General features: G+C 42.6%; 1 protein-coding gene, 1 non-coding gene and 1 pseudogene across 2 annotated transcripts in view; 2 read left to right on the top strand and 1 right to left on the bottom strand.

Moving 5' to 3' along the window:
• LOC138988006 (14-3-3 protein theta-like) overlaps positions 1-13,323 on the bottom strand; it is a 107,504-nt pseudogene extending 94,181 nt beyond the window's left edge.
• The window catches only part of LOC138987878 (uncharacterized), a 165,885-nt gene that overhangs the window by 114,697 nt on the left and 31,095 nt on the right, over positions 1-20,093 (top strand). The window lies entirely within an intron of this gene.
• Positions 17,655-17,713, top strand: LOC138988032 (U7 small nuclear RNA). The gene has a single exon (XR_011464376.1). It is a non-coding gene; the product is annotated as a U7 small nuclear RNA (small nuclear RNA).

The following is a 20,093-nucleotide window of genomic DNA, read 5'->3' on the forward strand; positions in this document are numbered from 1 at the left end:
GAACTCCTGAGGCTATGCACCTGTAGAGTTCCATTACTAGTATACATGGTTATTCCCTTACCAAACGGCCCTATGGGTATTTTGGCACTCGTCTCTGAGTTAGGAGTATCGGGCTTGTGAGCACCCCGTCCGATTGTGTATCCACTAATACTTGCTGATATTACACGTGCCTCATGGTGACTGCGGAGAAGGCAATGGCACCCCACTCCGGTGTTCTTGCCTGGAGAATCCCAGGAATGTCGGAGCCTGGTGGGCTGCCGTCTATGGGGTCGCACAGAGTCGGACACGACTGGAGCGACTTAGCGGCAGCAGCAGCAGCACGGTGACTGTGCAGTCCCCGTGACTGACATCTATGGAGCATTTACTCTGTCGTCTGCATGGTTATGTTTACACCATCAACTCATCTCTGCTCACAACAATGCTATGGAGTAGGCATCACTTTTTCAAAAGTAATTTTATTTATTTTGGCTATGCTGGGTCTTTGCTTCAGCAAGCGGCCTTCTCACTGCGGTGGCTTCTCTTGTGGAGCAAAGGCGCTAGGAAGTGAGAGCTTCGGCGGCTGAGGCTCCGCAGCTCTAGAGCACAGGCTCAGGAGTTGTGGGGCATGCGCTCAGTTGCTCTGCAGCATGTGGGACCTTCCCAAACCAGGGATGGAACCCACATCTGCTGCGCTGGCAGGCAGATGCTTTACCACTGTGCCACCAGGGAAGCTGATACCACTTTTATATCCACTTTACAGGGAGGAAACCAACTTTTAGTTGTACCTGGAAATGTTCTTCGCTTCAACCAATGAACAGTTTAGAGTTAAGACGTTTTCAAATATAAACCACCAGTCACACTGTCTCCCCACACATTCACCCAAAGCCTGCCTTTATCCTGAGTATCGATTTCCACCCTTTGTTTCAGTTGGCATCCAAGCTACTCTGCTGCCACCTGTTGACCAGAGCAGAGAACTACCTGACTCAGAATCATTTCTCCTTCTGGGAGTGGTTCTGGGAGTCAGTGAAAGTCTGTCTTACATTCCACTTATTCCTAGTTTTAAAATGCCCATTTTATTCCATACAACACTTAATGCATATCATTTACATCTAAAGAAGAGATGGTCATGAGATTGATCCATGTAAGTAAAATACTTACTCTAAGAAGTGTAGTCCATACATCGTAAAATTTCAGTAGTTCCATATACTGAATGGGTTTCTTTGCTGTAGAGAATCCAAGTGGAATGAGCAATGGAGATGTGTAACAAGTTTTCTTGAAGGAAAAAAAGATGACACTGTATCCATTTAGCTTTCTGTCCCCTCTGCACTTCACATTCTTCTCCTGCATTGTCTCTGGTCCATAGTGTTAGATTGTCTCTAAGCTGTTGCGTGATAAGGGTGTTTTTGTCTGAGTTTTCATTCAGTACCTCAGATTCCATAATGGCTTCACCAAAAGTGGTTTCAGCCAGTATGCAGGCGAACTCTGGGTTACTCAGGATTTCACAGTAAACTACAGAAGAGCTAAGAGCCAGCCCAAGGTCGAGTGGGTGAGTAGGTTGCATTTCTGCTTTATTGACTATGCCAAAGCCTTTGACTGTGTGGATCACAATAAACTGTGGAAAATTCTGAAAGAGATGGGAATACCAGACCACCTGATCTGCCTCTTGAGAAATTTGTATGCAGGTCAGGAAGCAACAGTTAGAACTGGACGTGGAACAACAGACCAGTTCCAAGTAGGAAAAGGCATACGTCAAGGCTGTATATTGTCACCTCGCTTATTTAACTTATATGCAGAGTACATCATGAGAAACACTGGACTGGAAGAAACACAAGCTGGAATCAAGATTGCCGGGAGAAATATCAATAACCTCAGATATGCAGATGACACCACCCTTATGGCAGAAAGTGAAGAGGAACTAAAAAGCCTCTTGATGAAAGTGAAAGTAGAGAGTGAAAAAGTTGGCTTAAAGCTCAACATTCAGAAAACAAAGATCATGGCGTCCGGTCCCATCACTTCATGGGAAATAGATGGGGAAACAGTGGAAACAGTGTCAGACTTTCTTTTTGTGGGCTCCAAAATCACTGCAGATGGTGACTGCAGCCATGAAATTAAAAGATGCTTACTCCTTAGGAAAGTTATGACAAACCTAGATAGCATGTTCAAAAGCAGAGACATTACTTTGCCAACAAAGGTTCATCTAGTCAAGGCTATGGTTTTTCCAATGGTCATGTATGGATGTGAGAGTTGGACTGTGAAAAAGGCTGAGCGCTGAAGAATTGATGCTTTTGAACTGTGGTGTTGGAGAATACTCTTGAGAGTCCCTTGGACTGCAAGGAGATCCAACCAGTCCATTCTGTAGGAGATCAGCCCTGGGATTTCTTTGGAGGGAATGATGCTAAAGCTGAAACTCCAGTACTTTGGCCACCTCATGCGAAGAGTCGACTCATTGGAAAAGACTCTGATGCTGGGAGGGATTGGGGGCAGGAGGAGAAGGGGACAACAAAGGATGGGATGGCTGGATGGCATCACTGACTCGATGGACGTGAGTGTGAGTGAACTCCGGGAGTTGGTGATGGACAGGGAGGCCTGGTGTGCTGCAATTCATGGGGTCGCAAAGAGTCGGACACGACTGAGTGACTGATCTGATCTGATCTGATTCCATGTTCATATCTAATGCCTTCTGGGAAGCTCCTTGGGAATTGTCTATAGTTTGTTTTTGATAATCACCTTATGGAAGTAGTCTCCATTTTCAGATGAAAGATCACTCTCTGGATTAGCCGCATTGGCTATGGCATTAGTTATCCAACAATCTCAGGGCGGTGGTATAGGTGGTTCTCAGTTCAGACTCTGCTTTTCCCCAGTAGTTCTTAATCAGCTGCAATTCTTGTCAGAAGGATTTGTTTTTTGCTCACAGCTCAATATAACTCTCCAGGTAGACCTGTGTCCCCGAGGGTGTCCTTGTACCCCCCTTTCCCAGAGTACGTTGTGTTCTCATTGGATAGCTCCAGTGGGTTTTCATCTTGGTTTTCAGCCAGAGCTGTGGTTTTGTCAGAATCACCGAAGTTTCAGCTAGCTGTCAGAGGTCTCACAAGAAACAAGTTAAACCTATTTCCATCCACTGTTCAGCCACAGAAAGAGAATAGTATCTGGGCAGTTGCTCACACCAGTTGCCAAAGGGGTAACCCTGACAGGGCCGGAACTCTGGCCTCACTGTATTAGTAAGAATTATGTTACTGGGCCCTGCCAAAACCTGCAAAACTCTCCGTCCAGCCACTAGACGGGAATTAACCATGATGTACATTAACTTTGAGGCTTCCGTGGTCCCAATTCCCTACTCCAGGCACTCGAGGGACACCAAGTGAGACAGGAAGGATGGCATAGCTGTCAGCTGCTCTGAGCTTGAGTCTTCAGCACTTTCCCTATACTATTCTCCAAGTAGTTTCTAAGAAGAAAAAAAAAGAAATGTCTCCTTTATTCAAGCGTTCCTCCTTCTATCCCATTATTTTCAGCAATGGCAGAGCCGAAGGTTACCTGGGGAATTGCTCACCGCATAATTTCATCAGTGTCCTCATCCCCAATTCTTTAATGGTAACCTTTGACATTTCCTCAGTCTGATTGATATACTGTGCTTTATAAAATCCGGAGAAGGCAATGGCACCCCACTCCAGTACTCTTGCCTGGAAAATCCCAGGAAATCCCGACTGAAGCAACTTAGCAGCAGCAGCAGCTTTATAAAATCAGCTTTAAGGCTTATCTTCTAACCAGTATGCAGCCTCTAACCCATCCTAAATAGAATTTCTGGACATGCCATTACTTCCTGGAGACCTTTAGTAAGGAAATGACTCAAAGCAAGAGGTTTGCTCTCTTTCCTGAAACCCACCTCATCCTCTGAAGCTCTCATTTCTGTAAACTGGGTAAAATTAAGTGAGAGTGAAGTCGCTCCATCGTGTCCGACTCTTTGCGACCCCATAGACTGTGGCCTACCAGGTTCCTCCATCCATGGGATTCTCCAGGCAAGAATACTGGAGTGGGTTGCCATTTCCTTCTCCAGGAGACCTTCCCAACCCAGGGATTGAACCCGGGTCTCCCGCATTGTAGGCAGACGCTTTACCATCTGAGCAACCAGGGAAGTCGGGTAGAATTAGAGGTGCCTCCATTTTATCTCCATAGGTTGCATGTTTCCAGGAACATCAGAACCCGGCTTCTCTGCTAATTGACTTCTAGTGAGGCTGTTTGTGGATAATGTTCTTCAGAGATTGTGTATGAGGTTAGGGCCTTTCATAGCCACAGTGTAGTAGAGTTTCCTTCTCTAATTAGCTTCCTTCAGTTCCTTCAAGTGGGTATAGGAATGGGAAGGACACTGTTTAAAGTATGCTTTTTACTGTAACCTCTTTCACTCTTTAATTTTACAAATGAAGAAATTGAAGGCTGGAGGGGTAAAATGACCTGGTTAAATTCACACAGCCAGACCTCAAAGAGCAGAAGACTGAACCCATGGCTCCTGACCCACAGACTAATGCCTATTTTTCCTGTTTCATTGGGAAAAAAAAAATTGCCACAGTTTTTTAAAACATTGTCTTTTCATTTAAAAATACTTGCTCTTTCCACTCCATTATGAATTCAGTTAGTGGCCTCCCCTCAGAAGTGAATTACTATTTAAATCCATTTTTCTGTGGGAAAATGCATTTCTAAATCTACTCAATTTTCTTATTGTCTCAGTCTATTTGGGAGTTAAAATACCATAGGTGAGATGGCTTAAATAACAGACATTTATTTCTCACAGTTGTAGAGACTGGGAAGTTCAAGTTCAAGGTGCTCGTGGATTTGGTGTCTGGATAGGCCCCCCTTCCTGGTTTTCAGCTGGTTGGCTTCTTGCTGTGCCCTCATATGCAGAGGCTAGTAGCCTGCTCTCTGGCCCCTTCTTATAAGGACACTCATTCAGTCGTGAGAACCCCATTTTGTGACCTCATCTAACCTAATGACTTCCTAGAGGCCCATCTCCAGCTCCATCACTCTGAGGATCAGGGCTTCAACATATGGATTTTGTGCACATGCTCACGGGTGTGTTTCCCAGCTTGGGAGAGGGATACCAACCTGCATGCCCTACTTCGGGAACTTTGGAAAAATATGTTACCCAAAAATTCCATTTTCATGAGGACCCAAAGGTGTACAAAAATAAAGTTTGAAGATTTAACTATGGTATAAATTGATGTGACTATGGTACTGTAATAGGGAAGAATATGTTGTATTCTATTACAAGTTAATCACTAGAGAGATGTTGCCTATAAGCTTAAGTTATACATAATGGCCAATCTCTGGGAACTCTGCCTCCCAGGTAATGAGCATTAAGCTAAAATACCTTTGTTTAGCTCACAGGAAACATCTTTAACAGGCCCACTCGTGAATGACTGTAGGGAGGAAGAAATTAACACATCCCCTCTGGAGGCTGATGGGAACCAGGAAGTGTTTGACTTTACTTCCTCCCCTTTTAGTATAAAAGGAGTCTGAATTCTGACGCTGGCAAGATGGTTCTTTGGGGCATGAGCCCACCATCTTCTTGGTTAGCTGGGCTTTTGGAATGAAGTTGGTATTCCTTGCCCCAAGAACTCATATCTCAGTTATTGGCCTGTCCTGCAGTGAGCAGTATAGTTTAGACTCGGTGGGAACAGTACCCCGCCTGCTCCATGAGGAGCCCTGGACTGGTGTTGAGAACAAGCGCACTGGAGCCTCTGCCCTGTCCGCAGTGTTTTGCCTCACGCTCATTCCCTGTCTACTCTTCTATAAAAACGCTATACTGACTGAGGTTCCAGGCCAAGAAAGAGAATGCCTGGTTTGAACTTTGGCTTTCTCATCTACTAGCAATGTGGCCTTGAGAATCCAATAATTGGAAAACATTTTTTTAAAAGGAGAAAAAAAAAAACCCCAAGGGAATTGTCCAGAGACTTCATGCCTAAATGAGGGACTGGTTAAGAGAAGCTTCAATAAATGGGTACCTAACTGCTGATAGCATATAAATATATAGGAAGCTACAAGCTGTCATTTGGCCTTGGAATACTAATTTGACCTTGGAATACAAAATAAAGCAGGTCAAAGGCTAACAGAGTCTTGCCAAGAGAACGCATTGGTCATAGTAAACATTGTCTTCCACCAACACAAGAGAAGACTCTACACATGGACATGACCAGATGGTCAATACCGAAATCAGATTGATTATAATCTTTGCAGCCAAAGATGGAGAAGCTCTATACAGTCAGCAAAAACAAGACCAGGAGCTGCCTGTGGTTCATATCATGAACTCCTAATTGCCAAATTCAGACTTAAATTGAAGAAAGTAGGGAAAACCACTAGACCATTCAGGTATGATCTAAAGCAAATCACGATTATACAGTGGGAGTGACAAATAGATTCAAGGGATTAAATCTGATAGACAGAGTGCCTGAAGAACTATGGATGGACGTTCGTGACACTGTACATGAGGCAGTGATCAAGACCATCCCCAAGAGAAAGAAATGCAAAAAAACAAAATGGCTGTCTGAGGAAGGCTTACAAATAGCTGAGAAAAGACAAGATGTGAAAGGCAAAGGAGAAAAGGAAAGATATATGCATTTGAACACAGAGTTCCAAAGAATAGCAATAAGAGATAAGATAGACTTCCTCAGTGATCAATGCAAAGAAATAGAGGAAAACAATAGAATGAAAAAGACTAGAGATCTCTTCAAGAAAAAGAGATACCAAGAAAACATTTCATGCAAACATGAGCTCAATAAAGGACAGAAATGGTATGAACATAACAGAAGCAGAAGATATTAAGTAGAGGTGGCAAGAATACACAGAAGAGCTATACAAAAAAGATCTTCAGGACCCAGATAATCACAATGGTGTGATCACTCACCTAGAGCCAGACATCCTGGAATGTGAAGTCAAGTGGGCCTTAGGAAGCATCACTACAAACTACATAGTGGAGGTGATGGAATTCCAGTTGAGCTATTTCAGATCCCAAAAGATGATGCTCTGAAAATGTTGCACTCAATGTGCCAGCAAATTTGGAAAACTCAGTAGTGGCCACAGGACTGAAAAAGGTCAGTTTGCAATCCCAAAGAAAGGCAATGCCAACGAATGTTCAAACTACCACACAATTGCACTCATCTCACAAACTAGCAAAATAATGCTCAAAATTCTCCAAGCCAGGCTTCAACAGTACATAAGCTGTGAACTTCCAGATGTTTCAGCTGGATTTAGAAAAGGCAGAGGAACCAGAGATAAACTGCCAACATCTGTTGGATCATTGAAAAACCAGGAGAGTTCCAGAAAAACATCTACTTCTGCTTTATTGACTATGCCAAAGCCCTTGACTGTGTGGATCACAACAAACTGTGAAAAATTCTTCACGAGATGAGAATACCAGACCACCTGACCTGCCTCCTGAGAAATCTGTATGCAGATCAAGAAGCAACAGTTAGAACTGGACATGGAACAACAGACTGGTTCCAAATCAGGCAAGGAGTATGTCAAGGCTGTATATTGTCACCCTGCTTATTTAACTTATATGGAGAGTACGTCATGAGAAATGCCGGACCAGAAGAAGCACAAGATGGAATCAAGATTGCTGGGAGAAATAATAACCTCAGATATGCAGATGACACCAACCTTATGGCAGAAAGCAAAGAAGAACTAAAGAGCCTCTTGATGAAAGTGAAAGAGGAGAGTGAAAAAGTTGGCTTAAAACTCAACATTCAGAAAACTAAGAAAATGGCATCCATTCGCATCACCTCATGGCAAATAGATGGGGAAACAGTGGAAACAGAGACAGACTTTATTTTGGGGGGCTCCAAAATCACTGCAGATGGTGACTGCACCCATGAAATTAAAAGACGCTTGCTCCTTGGAAGAAAAGCTATGACAAACCTAGGCAGCATGACAAACCTAAAAAGCAGAGACATTACTTTGCTGACAAAATTCCATCTAGTCAAAGCTATGGTTTTTACAGTAGTCACGTATGGATGTGAAAGTTGGACTATAAAGAAAGCTGAGCATCGAAGAACCGATGTTTTTGAACTGTGGTGTTGGAGAAGACTCTTGAGAGTCCCTTGGACATCAAAGAGATCCAACCAGTCCATCCTAAAGGAAATCAGCCCTGAATATTAATTGGAAGGACTGATGCTGAAGCTGAAACTCCAATATTTTGGCCACCTGATGTGAAGAACTGACTCATTTGAAAAGACCCTGATACTGGGAAAGATTGAAGGCAGAAGGAGAAGGGGACAGCAGAGGATGAGATGGTTGGATGGCATCACTGACATGATGGACATGAGTTTGAGTAAGCTCTGGGAGTTGGTGATAGACAGGGAGGCCTGGGATGCTGCAGTCCATGGGGTCACAAAGAGTCAGACACAACTGAGCAACTGAACTGAACTGAACTACAAGCTGTTATTAAATAAACTGCATTCAGAACCCAAAAGTTAATTTAGAAAAGCAATTAAGGAAAGAAATATCACTTCTTAACAAATTGGGAAAAGTGAAGAGAGTGCTCTGTAAGGATTAGAAGCAAATGAAGAAATCAGAGCCTGTGAATCAGATTACCTTTGTGATATAATATATATCCCAATATTTCCCCATATGTATATAACATATGTAATATGTTACATATTACAGTGTTTTTATATATAGTATATATATTACATATTACAATGTTTATATGTATATTATATATAATATATATCAATGTTTTGTGCCTTAATTGCCTGGCATAATGTGATTAGGTAGGTGAATCAGTATTGACCAAGAGCATAAAAAAGAGAGATTGTAAAACTCTGTTTTTTTGTTTTTTGTTTTTTTTGCACAAACATGGCAAAAAACCCCACACATTTGAGAAATCCTAGGCATCTTTGCCTGGAGAATCCCAGGGACAGGGGAGCCTGGTGGGCTGCCGTCTATGGGGTTGCACAGAGTTGGACACGACTGAAGCGACTTAGCAGCAGCAGCAGCAGCAGGCATCTTTAGTTTAAGGGAGACCCTGGCCCAATTTCATCAAAGATGCAAGGTTGCAATTCACCAGCAACGTGTTAGTCTCCTTCCTCGCTTTGTGGTGCCCAGGCCTGTACAAACAACCTAGAACCAAGCAGATGTTTAAACCCCAGGAGACACCATTCAAGCACACCAGGTAAGATATTTGGATGTGCAACCAAAAGTGAGTTTGCTTTCCCCACAAACGGATTCTACAGAGTGTTTCCTGCTTCCCAAAGAGACCTCAAAAATCAAGTTATTTTTTCTTTAAGTAGCAGTCATGCTCGACCCCTAGGATCCTGATAAGAAGTAATTTTATACTCCAGGAATGAAAACACTCATCTTTTAATATTGTTTGGGAAATAAAGACCCACGGGATTCAAATATTTTTCCCAACATTAAAATAAACTGGATGTTAGTGATAAGAATGAGTTTGAAACCGGAAGTAGTTGAAGCCTTGACTAGTCCCAGATAATGAGACAGAAGCACTCACCTTTTTGTTTGAGTGAGAAAAGAGTCACAGATGTGCTGTTCATTTGTGCACAAAGGGAGGAAAAAGGACGTTCTAAAACTCTTCTCCTGGCTTGACAGAGAAACCTCATAAATATCTCATTGCCTTTTAAAAAGTAGAGATATCAGTTTTAAAATAATTACTAGGGAAGCAAATTATTAAGATAACCAATTAGAACTGCAGACTGTTGGAGGTTGCAGGGAAACTTTTCAGAGGACACAAAAGCAATCTTTCTGCAAGTCTGTCTGTCTTTAAAAGATTCCTTTGAAAAAGAATGCATTTGAATCAGTCCTAATGAGGTGGATGAAACTGGAGCCTATTATACATAGTGAAGTAAGCCAGAAAGAAAAACACCAATACAGTTTACTAATGCATATATATGGAATTTAGAAAGATGGTAACGATGACCTTATATGCAAGACAGCAAAAGAGACACAGATGTAAAGAAGTCTTTTGGAATCTGTGGGAGAAGGCAAGGTTGGGATGATTTGAGAGAATAGCATTGAAACATGTATATTATCATATGTGAAATAGATCGCCAGTCCAGGTTCAATGCATGAGACAGGGCACTCAGGGCTGGTGCACTGGGATGATCCAGAAGGATGGGATGGGGAGGGAGGTGGGAGGGGGGTTCAGGATGGGGAACACATGTACATCCATCGCTGATTCGTGTCAGTGTATGGCAAAACCACTACAGTATTGTAATTAGCCTCCAATTAAAATAAATTTAAAAAAGATTCCTTTGTATAAATATCTTGCAGAGACAGTTTTATAGTAGCAGAACACAACACAAGATTATATGTTTTTACAGGTATCTCCAAACTGAAAAGAAAGTAAGGCTGGTACTTTTGTGAACATCCTAGATTCAAGCCTTTATCAGAAATACCTTGGGAATTCTCTGGTGATCCAGGAGTTAGAATGCCACATTTGCATTGCTGAGGGCACGGGTTCAATCCCAGTTTGGGAACTAAGATCCTGCATGCCCTCGTGGAGTGGCAGAGACCAAGCCAACACAAACAAAACCCTAACCCTGACCTTCATGTTACTGAAGTGCTTATCAATAACATGCGCCTAATTCTTTATAAGAGAAGAAAGAACATCTCTTTCTCTTTGCTTTTCTGAAAAATGTCAGGGGCAGTTTGAGAGAAAAAGGCAAAGCTAAAACGTACTTTCTCAAAGTTTGTTTGTTAGAATCTTTGGTGGCAGTTGATACAGACCCAGCTGAAACAGAGGAGGAAGAACGGAATGTGTTATGAGGAACGAGACTGTCTCACAGAACCCAAGGGCAACGACGTGGCAGGACCTTGACAACTGACTGGAACCAGGTTCCCCAGCAGCAGGCGGAAAGCAGAAGAGGCTCTCCATCCTGGGTCTCCACTTCCCCTTCAAGTCTCCAATTTCATCTGTTCTCCAAACCACGGGGCAGAAGATATTCACCATCTACAACTCCTTCTCTAGAATTTAAGACAGTTGAAATCTTTGATCAACAAATATCTTTCAATCAACAAATATCTGTTAAGTTGTTGCTATTGCATGGTTCTCAGTAGACAGTAATAAAAAAAAAATAGACCAATTTGTTCCCCTTCTAGAACTAGATTTTCATGAGACAGATAGTCAATAAACAAGTAAATACAGAAAATTGTGTCTGGTGGTTGCAAGCAACATGATGAAAATAAAAGCAGTATAGAGGGAGAGAGTTATAGAGGTGCTAGTTTAAATAAAATTAATGGTCAAGGAAGCCTCTTTGAAAGGTGATATTTGGCAAAAACCTAAAAGAAAAAGAAAGAGTAAGCCATGCTAATACTTGGGAGATAATGGGTTTTGATGCTCTGAGTTTTGGTAGATTCCCAGTCTCCAAGAAGTTTCTTTTACAATTACTATTAATTTTTATAGGACTATAGTTGCTTTACAATGTTCTGTTAGTTGCGCAGCAAAGTGGTCAGTTATACATATACATTTGTATATATACAGGCTTCCCTAGGGGCTCAGATGGTAAAGAATCTGCCTGCAATGTGGGAAACCTGGGTTGGATCCCTGGGTTGGGAAGATCCCCTGGAGGCGGGCATGGCAACCCACTCCAGTATTCTTGCCTGGAGAATGCCTGGCAGGCTACAGTCCGTGGGGTCACAAAGAGCTGGACGTGACTGAGAGACTAAGCGCAGCACATGTATACACGCATATGTATCTCCATATATGCACCACGGAGCGCTGAGTGGAGCTCCCTGTGCTGTACGATAGTTTCTCACTAGTTACCTAGCAGGGTGTTTGTGTCAGTCCCAATCTCCCAATTAATCTTGCCCCACCTTCCCCCCTTGGTAAGCCTGAGTTTGTCTTCCACATCTGTGACTCTATTTCTGCTTTGCAAAACGTTCTAGGTCCACCCCTGTCTCTGCAAATGTCATATTTCACTCCTTTTAATGGCTAAGTAATATGCCATCACCGTGTTCACTATTCATTCCTCTGTAGACGGATATTTATGTTGCTTCCATGTCCTGGCTATTGTAAATCATGCTGCAATGAATGTCGGGGTGCATGTATCCTTTAGAATTACGATTTTCTCCAGATATATGCCCAAGAATGGGATTGCAGGATCATATGGTAGCTCTATTTTTAGTTTTTTAAGGTATTCCCAAGCTGTTCTCCATAGTGGCTACACCAATGTACATTCCCACCAACAATGTAGGAGGGTTCCCTTTCTCCCAAACCCTCTCCAGCATTTTGTTTGTAGAACAACAAACTTCTTAAAGTGATCAAGTGAATCCTTCTACTGGACGATGCTAGTCCAGGCAGGGAATGCAGTGATTCCTGTGCCTCTAGCAGGCCCTAGATCTGCCCCATGATGAGTCTCTTGTTCATCTCTGGCCACAGAACACCAGCACCAATGCCAAGGGCCGCAGTTCTTCACAAGACTTTCGGGAGAATGTCTCAACTCTTTCAGCCAACCTCGTATGGCAATCCTAAGAGGAGCTGAGGTGAGGGGATGTCTAAGTGCATGCAGGGAACTTTCTTCTCATCCCCACACCTCCATCAGCTCCCAGATAAACCCTAAAGATAAATATACAATCTAAGTCATAGTACACTTGTATATAAGCAACTTCAAAATAAGTCCCCAAAGTGAATTCGTTTCTTCCACCCCTCCCCATGTAAACACATATACACACACAGAAGAGAACACTGCTCACAAGGCACCCAGTTGAAAGTTCTGGCACCAACACTGGCTGTGCTCATTGGTTACAGCTCATTTAGCTCTCTCTAGCTAGACTTCCCTCCTGAGTTTACGGCCCCATGTTGTTGCAAGCTGGGTTCCCCAGGAACTGACTCAAACTGAGGACATGTGCATGACATTTATTAAGGAGTGCCTGTGTATTAACACCCGTGGAAGGGAAGAGAAGGGGAAGGAAGGAAGCTGGAGTGGACGGAGGAGAAGTCAAATTGTGATTCAGCCTCAATGACAGTCTTGGACAATGCCCCAGGGAGCTCTGGAGCTAGGATGACTCTCCATAGCTGCCCCGTGTGTGTGCAGACTAAGTCGCTTCAGTCGTGTCTGACTCTGTGTCAGCCTATAGACTACAGCCCACCAGGCTCCTCTGTCCATGGAATTCTCCAGGCAAGAATCCTGGAGTGGGTCGTCATGCCCCGTTCCAACGGATCTTCCTGACCCAGGGATCAAACCCGCGTCTCTTCTGTCTCCTGCATTGGCAGGCAGGTTCTTTACCACCAGCACCACCTAGGAAGCCGTAGCTGTCCAAGTCGGTTGGGCCAAAGTGGCAGGACTTTTGTGTTCTCGCATCAGTGGTTTTGAGGAAGCCCAGGCCACATAGAGAGGCCATGTGTACGTGTTCCAGGCAAAAGCCCCGCTAAGGTCCCCGCCAACAGCCCACATCCTCCCACACACACGTGGATGAGGAAGCCTCAGAATGACCCCAGCCACAGCTGTCTGACTTCAACCCCCCCGAGAGACTAGGGGGTTGAAGTCCCGTCAGCCCCAACACTGTAAGAGATAATAATTAAGTACAGACCACTGCTCCATGCTACTGCAGTTGAGGCGGTGTGTTACACAGCTGCAGATAGCCAAAACATTGAAGAACCCTCCCTCGGGGCTGAAGCAGGTCTATCTCAACCTCTTCTAGTCAGAAGCACTTAATATTCTTGTCTTCAGATCTAACCATCATATCAAAGTTCCTATCACAATTTCTTTCAAGAGATTTTACGTCCTTCAAATTAAGATCTTAAGATCTGCCTTTCATTTTCCTGAGGTAGACAAGCAGATAATTTTCCTGTAATGCGTGGCATGTGGATGGTGAGTCCAAGGACAGTGAAGCAACAGTTTATTTTCTGTGGAGATCACTTGCAGTACGCCCCAAACCAAGTAGCTGTATCCAGGGGGACATTGTAATTCATTATTGTGACTTTTACCTGCTCACATTTACTAGTCCATTCTGAGACTTTACTACAGTAAGTAAAAAAATAAATCACTTTAAAGGAAAAAAGTCAATAGAGAAAGAAAAAAATTTTAAGTTGACAGAAGCCATTGAAGGATTTAAAAAGGAGGATAACAAGTTCTCAGATTTACATATTTAAAACAATGCTGCTTCTGTTGTGTGGAGGATATAAGAAGGAAGATGAATTAGGAGGCTGTGGCAGTCATCTCCAGGAAAGATGATAGATGAGAATCAAGAGGATTTGATGCCAGAGGCTTCTGTGGTGGCTCAGACCGTAAAGAACCTGCCTGCAATGCAGGAGACCTGGGTTCTATCCCTGAGTTGGGAAGATCCCCTGGAGAAGGGAATGGCAACCCACTGCAGTATTCTTGCCTGGAGAATCCCATGGCCAGAGGAACCTGTGGGGCTACAGTCCATGGGGTCTCAAAGAGTCAGACACAACTGAGCAACTAACACTTAGATGTGGAAGGTAACAAGAGTGAAATTATCAAGGATAATTTCTAGGTTTCTGGGATGAGCAGCTGGAAGAAAAGGCTGAAAGAAAAGCAGAATTGGAAGAGAGGAAAAGATCAAAAAGTTCAGGGTTTTTCTAATGTTAATTAATGAAATAATTTATCAGCAGTGCTGAGTCTCAGTTGTGGCATGCACAGTCTTTACTGGCAGCATGTGAACTCAGCTGAGGCATGTGGGGTCTAGTTCCCTGACCACGGGTGGAACCCGGACCCCCTGCATTGGCAGCGTGGAGTCTTAGCCAGCGGCCCACCAGGGACCAATCGGAAGTCTCCCAAAAGTTCAGTTTAGCCATGTTCAAATTCACATACTTCCATGAATGAAAATGTCAGGAACAATTGGTTGGATAATACCCTCTGGAACCCCAGAGAGAGGTGTGGACTGGAAGGGGAAAAATAAGAGAACAATCCAAATTGCAAATGTGCTCCCGCATGTGTTGTTGCTTAATCAAATGTGCTCGTTATTTCCTTTAACATCTTCAAAAAGTATTGTTTGGCCTTGCAGAAATGCAAATATGCCTTATTTGCAAAGTGGCTGCAAAATGTCTGCCATCTGGTGGACAGTCACGGAGAGGGCTATAAATTTACTTCAACCGAAGGAATAGAAACGTTTTTACTGACAAGTAGCACAAATCTTTTTAATGTCATTGTCTTACTAATAAACATTCACACCTTTATATTTCTCATTATGGAAAATTGGTTGCCATATTAAAACCTAAATCACATCAAAGTGTGAAGCACTGAAAAGATTTATAAAAGGAATGTTTAGTTTCATAAAGTATTAAAACCAACATTAAGAATAATTCTCCAAATTGGATATCCTAGGAACTACACCAGAAACGATGTAGTCTTTGGGCTGTTTGACAGAAAGTAAATTAATATTTGGGGCTTTCCTGATTGCTCAGATGGTAAAGAATCTGCCTGCAATGCAAGAGACCCAGGTTTAATCCCTGGGGCATGAAGATCCCCTGGAGGAGGGAACGGCAACCCACTCCAGTATTCTTGTCTGAGATTCCCATGGACAGAGGATCCTCTTGGGCTCCAGTCCATGGGGTCGCAAAGAGTCAGACATGAATATTTATTTTTTCCCTCAGGTGACAACCGTTGATTTCTGGAGCTGGCTTATCCAGGCTCTTGAGAGCTGACTGGGCATGCTGACTGGGCACATCTCTCCCCAACTGTATGTTCTGTGATTTCAGACTGGTAGCTTGAAATTGGCCATGGTGGGAGTGTTTATATTAAAGAAGTCAACAAAGACTTCAAATCAGAATTTCCTCTTTGTTTTTGCTTTCAGAAAGCCAGTTTATAGGCACATCATGCATGGATCACTTTTATCTCTTGATTCCACCAATTTTTAATAAAAGCAATCCATGGAACATTTGTTTTAAAATTTTTTATTTTATTTAAACACACATTTCTAAATTTGGGTGTCCATGGAATCTTTTAGGAAATAATATTTGAATTTTATACTTTTAGTTGGAGGAGACCGGAGTGAATTTCTTAGGTTATTTATGACCAAAATGACAAAAAAACAATGTATCTCAAATTTTTGCTGTCTCATTACCAATACTGGCAGTTGGATTTCCTGATGTGATGATTGTCAGCTAATCGGTACAATTAATCATTATATAGCTCCAAAATTGGCAGAAATCGAAAAGTTCTCAGTACACATCAGTGGAGGAACATGTGCTTTGAGAATGTCCCGATCTATTTCTAGAGGGGTGGACTTGAGAGGGATAGTTCAGTTCAGTCGCTCAGTCGTGTCTGACTCTTTGCAACCGCATGGACTGCAGCACTCCAGGCCTCGCTGTCCATCACCAACTCCCAGAGCTTACTCAAACCCATGTCCATTGAGTCAGTGAGGCCATCCAACCATCTCATCCTCTGTCATCCCCTTCTTCTCCTGCCTTCAATCTTTCCCAGCATCAGGGTCTTTTCCAGTGAGTCAGCTCTTTCCATCAAGTGACCAAAATAATGGAGTTTCAGCTTCAGCATCAATCCTTTCGATGAATATTCAAGGCTGATTTCCTTTAGGATAGACTGGTTGGATCTCCTTGCAGTCCAAGGGACTCTCAAGAGTCTTCTCCAACACCACAGTTCAAAAGCATCAGTTCTTTGGCACTCAGCTTTCTTTATAGTCCAACTCTCACATGACTACTGGAAAAACCATAGCTTTGATTAGACGGACCTTTGTTGGCTAAGTAATGTCTCTGCTTTTTAATATGCTGTCAAGGTTGGTCATAACTTTTCTTCCAAGGAACAAGCATCTTTTAATTGCATGGCTGCAGTCATCATCTGCAGTGATTTTGGAGCCCCAAAAAATAGTCTGTCACTGTTTCCACTGTTTCCCCATTTATTTGCCACGAAGTGATGGGACCAGATGCTATGATCTTAGTTACCTGAATGTCTTTTGTGTTTGTCTGATGACTAAGCAGCAGTCCCTCTGATGTTTCCTGAGGGCAGGGTGATCAGCTTACCTTTGTCTCTACATTGCCTTAAAGAAGCTTAAACCATAAGGGGGCTCATTTTTAAAAATAAATCTCTTCTTAACACATAAAGACAAGTCCTAGACAGAGAGCTATTGGATCAGGTACTTTATGTTCAGTTCTTCACCATGCCATATTCTAAAATAGGATTTTCAGATCTTATGGGTTCTATAAACTCGCAGATAAAAGAGAAGGCAGCTCTCTGCTTTCTGAAACAGAAATGATGAGGCCTGTTTCATGTCAGCGGAGGTTCGATAAGGCAGAGAAATTTCGCTCAGTGGGAGAAGTCACAGGTTCCTCCGTTAGTGTTCAATGGTAAGTGTCTGTACTTTGTAATTGGTGCAGGTGGATTGAGATGATGATTTGATCTCCAACTCAAAGGGCAAAGGAGACAGCAGTATTGGATATTAAGGGTGACAACTGGGAAAGTTTTACTAATGTAATATGGTCACAGCCAGGTAGATTTACCTTTCACTTCCTTGTGGATGTCAATCTTTGTATCTCCAACACCCAGCAAAAAAATCTCAAGAGTTATCTGTTTAGTTTTTACAAAGTTATAAAGGTAAAAATAAATGCAATCATGTTTTTAATGCCTGCAAGTTCCATGAGGTTAGAGGTCATATCTGTCTTGTAAATACTGTATCCTCAGTGTCTGGCATATGGTAGGGAATTCATAAATGTTTATTGAATGAACATTTCTAATATAGATATTAGGAATGATATTAAGTACTGGATCTATTTAAATTTGTGTTGCAGGTATTCTGGCTTACCCAGAATGCCATTCTATTTTGGGTTCGTTTGTTTTGTTCTTTAAAAATATTTATTTTGCTTTCCTCCCCTTTTCACAAAATGAAGGAACCTGAAGTAAAGGCACAAAAACATGTCTTAGGCAAAGTTATATTAGTTTTACTTGTCAATAGTTTCTGTCCTTCTTAAGAAACAAATGTTTCTTGAATAGTTTGTAGTTAAAATTTATAATCTTTCTGGTCAGCATCCTCTGTCATCTGAACTTTGAAGATCTAATTAACCCTATTTCCTTTCACTTTCTCAACATGCTGTTTGTTGGAGACCTATCTCCTTTGTGTGACATGGTTACGTCATGCTTTTGCTTTCTTCATGTCCCTTCTAACCACTTTTCGCTTACACAAAGAGGTCGGTTCTAGAAACCACACCTCATAGCTGAGACTTTCTATGAGACTTTCTTTGAAATTCTCTCAAATTCAGCACTGGAATAGATATTTTGGGGCTTCCTGTGGCTCAGCTGGTAAAGAATCTGCCTGCAATGTCGGAGACCTGGGTTCGATCCCTGAGTTACGAAGATCCCCTGGAGGAGGGCAAGGCAACCCACTTCAGTACTTTTACCTGGAGAATCCCACAGACAGGGGAGCCTGGCAAGCAAAGTCCTTGGGGTCACAAAGATCTGGACACAACTGAAGCAACTTAGCATGCACACACACATGTGTCTTTGTAGTACAAAATGTCACCACTGAGCCCTGGGGACACAGGGATCAACAGTCAGTAGTGTCAGTCCAATGACATTACACAGACAGTGTCATGGCGCACTTCCCTGGCAGTCCTGTGGTTAGGACTCGGCACTTCCATACAGGGGCATGGGTTCAATCCCTGATCAGGGAACTAAGATCCCATAAGCTATTTGGCATGGCCAAAACCAACCAACAAACAAAAAGTGTCATGGGTCTTTGTTTATGCCAGACGCATGCTCAGTTTGGACTCCAGGCAGGAAAATCTTTCCTATCACAGCTCAATGGCCAGAGGAATACGTGATCAATTTCCACAGAGAGAGTGCAAACTCAGAATATTCAGGATGCAGAGACCAAGCTACAGAATCATCTAGTCAGGTTCAGTGAGTAAAGATTCTTATGTAGCAGTACAATAACAGTTTATTCCTTGGGATTTTCTTTTCAATATATAGGGTGAAAAAATGAGACGTGGAAATACTTTGCAGAAAGGGACCTACCTTCATTGAGTACTGACCAAGTGCCACACTTTTCAGTGTAACAGATGTAGCATAGGTGTGCCTTTCTTGGTTCTCTGCTCATCACACTCTGGGAGAACATCCAACCATAACGTTAATTTCCAAGACTCATCATCCTCTATTTTTCCTATGTAGAGGAAGACCTGCATACATGAATGCTCTGATTTGCTATTAAGGTCATTCTCTGTTATTTGTCTAAATTTAAAGTGGTTTCACATAATTCAAAAAGATACATGCACCCCAGTGTTCATTGCCTCACTATTTACAATAGCCAATACATGGAAGCAACCTACATGTCCACTGACAGAGGAACAGATAAAAAGATGTGGCATATATAGAAAATGGAATATTACTCGGTCATAAAAAATGAAATAATACGATTTGCAGCTACATGGATGGACCTATGGATTGTCATAATGATTGAAGTAAGTCAGACAGACAAATATCATATGAAGTTGTTTATATGTTCAGTTCAGTTCAGTTGCTCGGTCATGTCTGACTCTTTGCGACCCATGAATCGCAGCACTCCAGGCCTCCCGGTCCATCATCAACTCCTGGAGTTCACCCAAACCCACGTCCATCGAGTCAGTGATGCCATCCAACCATCTCATCCCCTGTCGTCCCCTTCTCCTCCTGCCCTCAATCTTTCCCAGCATCAGGGTCCTTTCCAATGAGTCAACTCTGCGCATCAGGTAGCCAAAATATTGGAGTTTCAGCTTTAGCATCAGTCCTTCCAATGAACACCCAGGACTGATCTCCTTTAGGATGAACTGGTTTGATCTCCTTGCAGTCCAAGGGACTCTCAAGAGTCTTCTCCAACATCACAGTTCAAAAGCATCAATTCTTCGGTGCTCAGCTTTCTTTATAGTTCAACTTTCACATCCATACATGACCACTGGAAAAACCATAGCCTTGACTAGACGGACCTTTGTTGACAAAGTAATGTCTCTGCTTTTTAATATGCTGTCTAGGTTGGTCATAACTTTCCTTCCAAAGAGTAAGTGTCTTTTAATTTCATGGCTGCAATCATCATCTGCAGTGACTTTGGAGCCCAGAAAAATAAAGTCAGCCGCTGTTTCCACTGTTTCCCCATCTATTTGCCATGAAGTGATGGGACTGGATGCCATGATCTTAGTTTTCTGAATGTTGAGCTTTAAGCCAACTTTT

Source organism: Bos mutus, chromosome 5, assembly GCF_027580195.1.
Source record: "Bos mutus isolate GX-2022 chromosome 5, NWIPB_WYAK_1.1, whole genome shotgun sequence".
NCBI classification, from domain to species: domain Eukaryota; kingdom Metazoa; phylum Chordata; class Mammalia; order Artiodactyla; family Bovidae; genus Bos; species Bos mutus.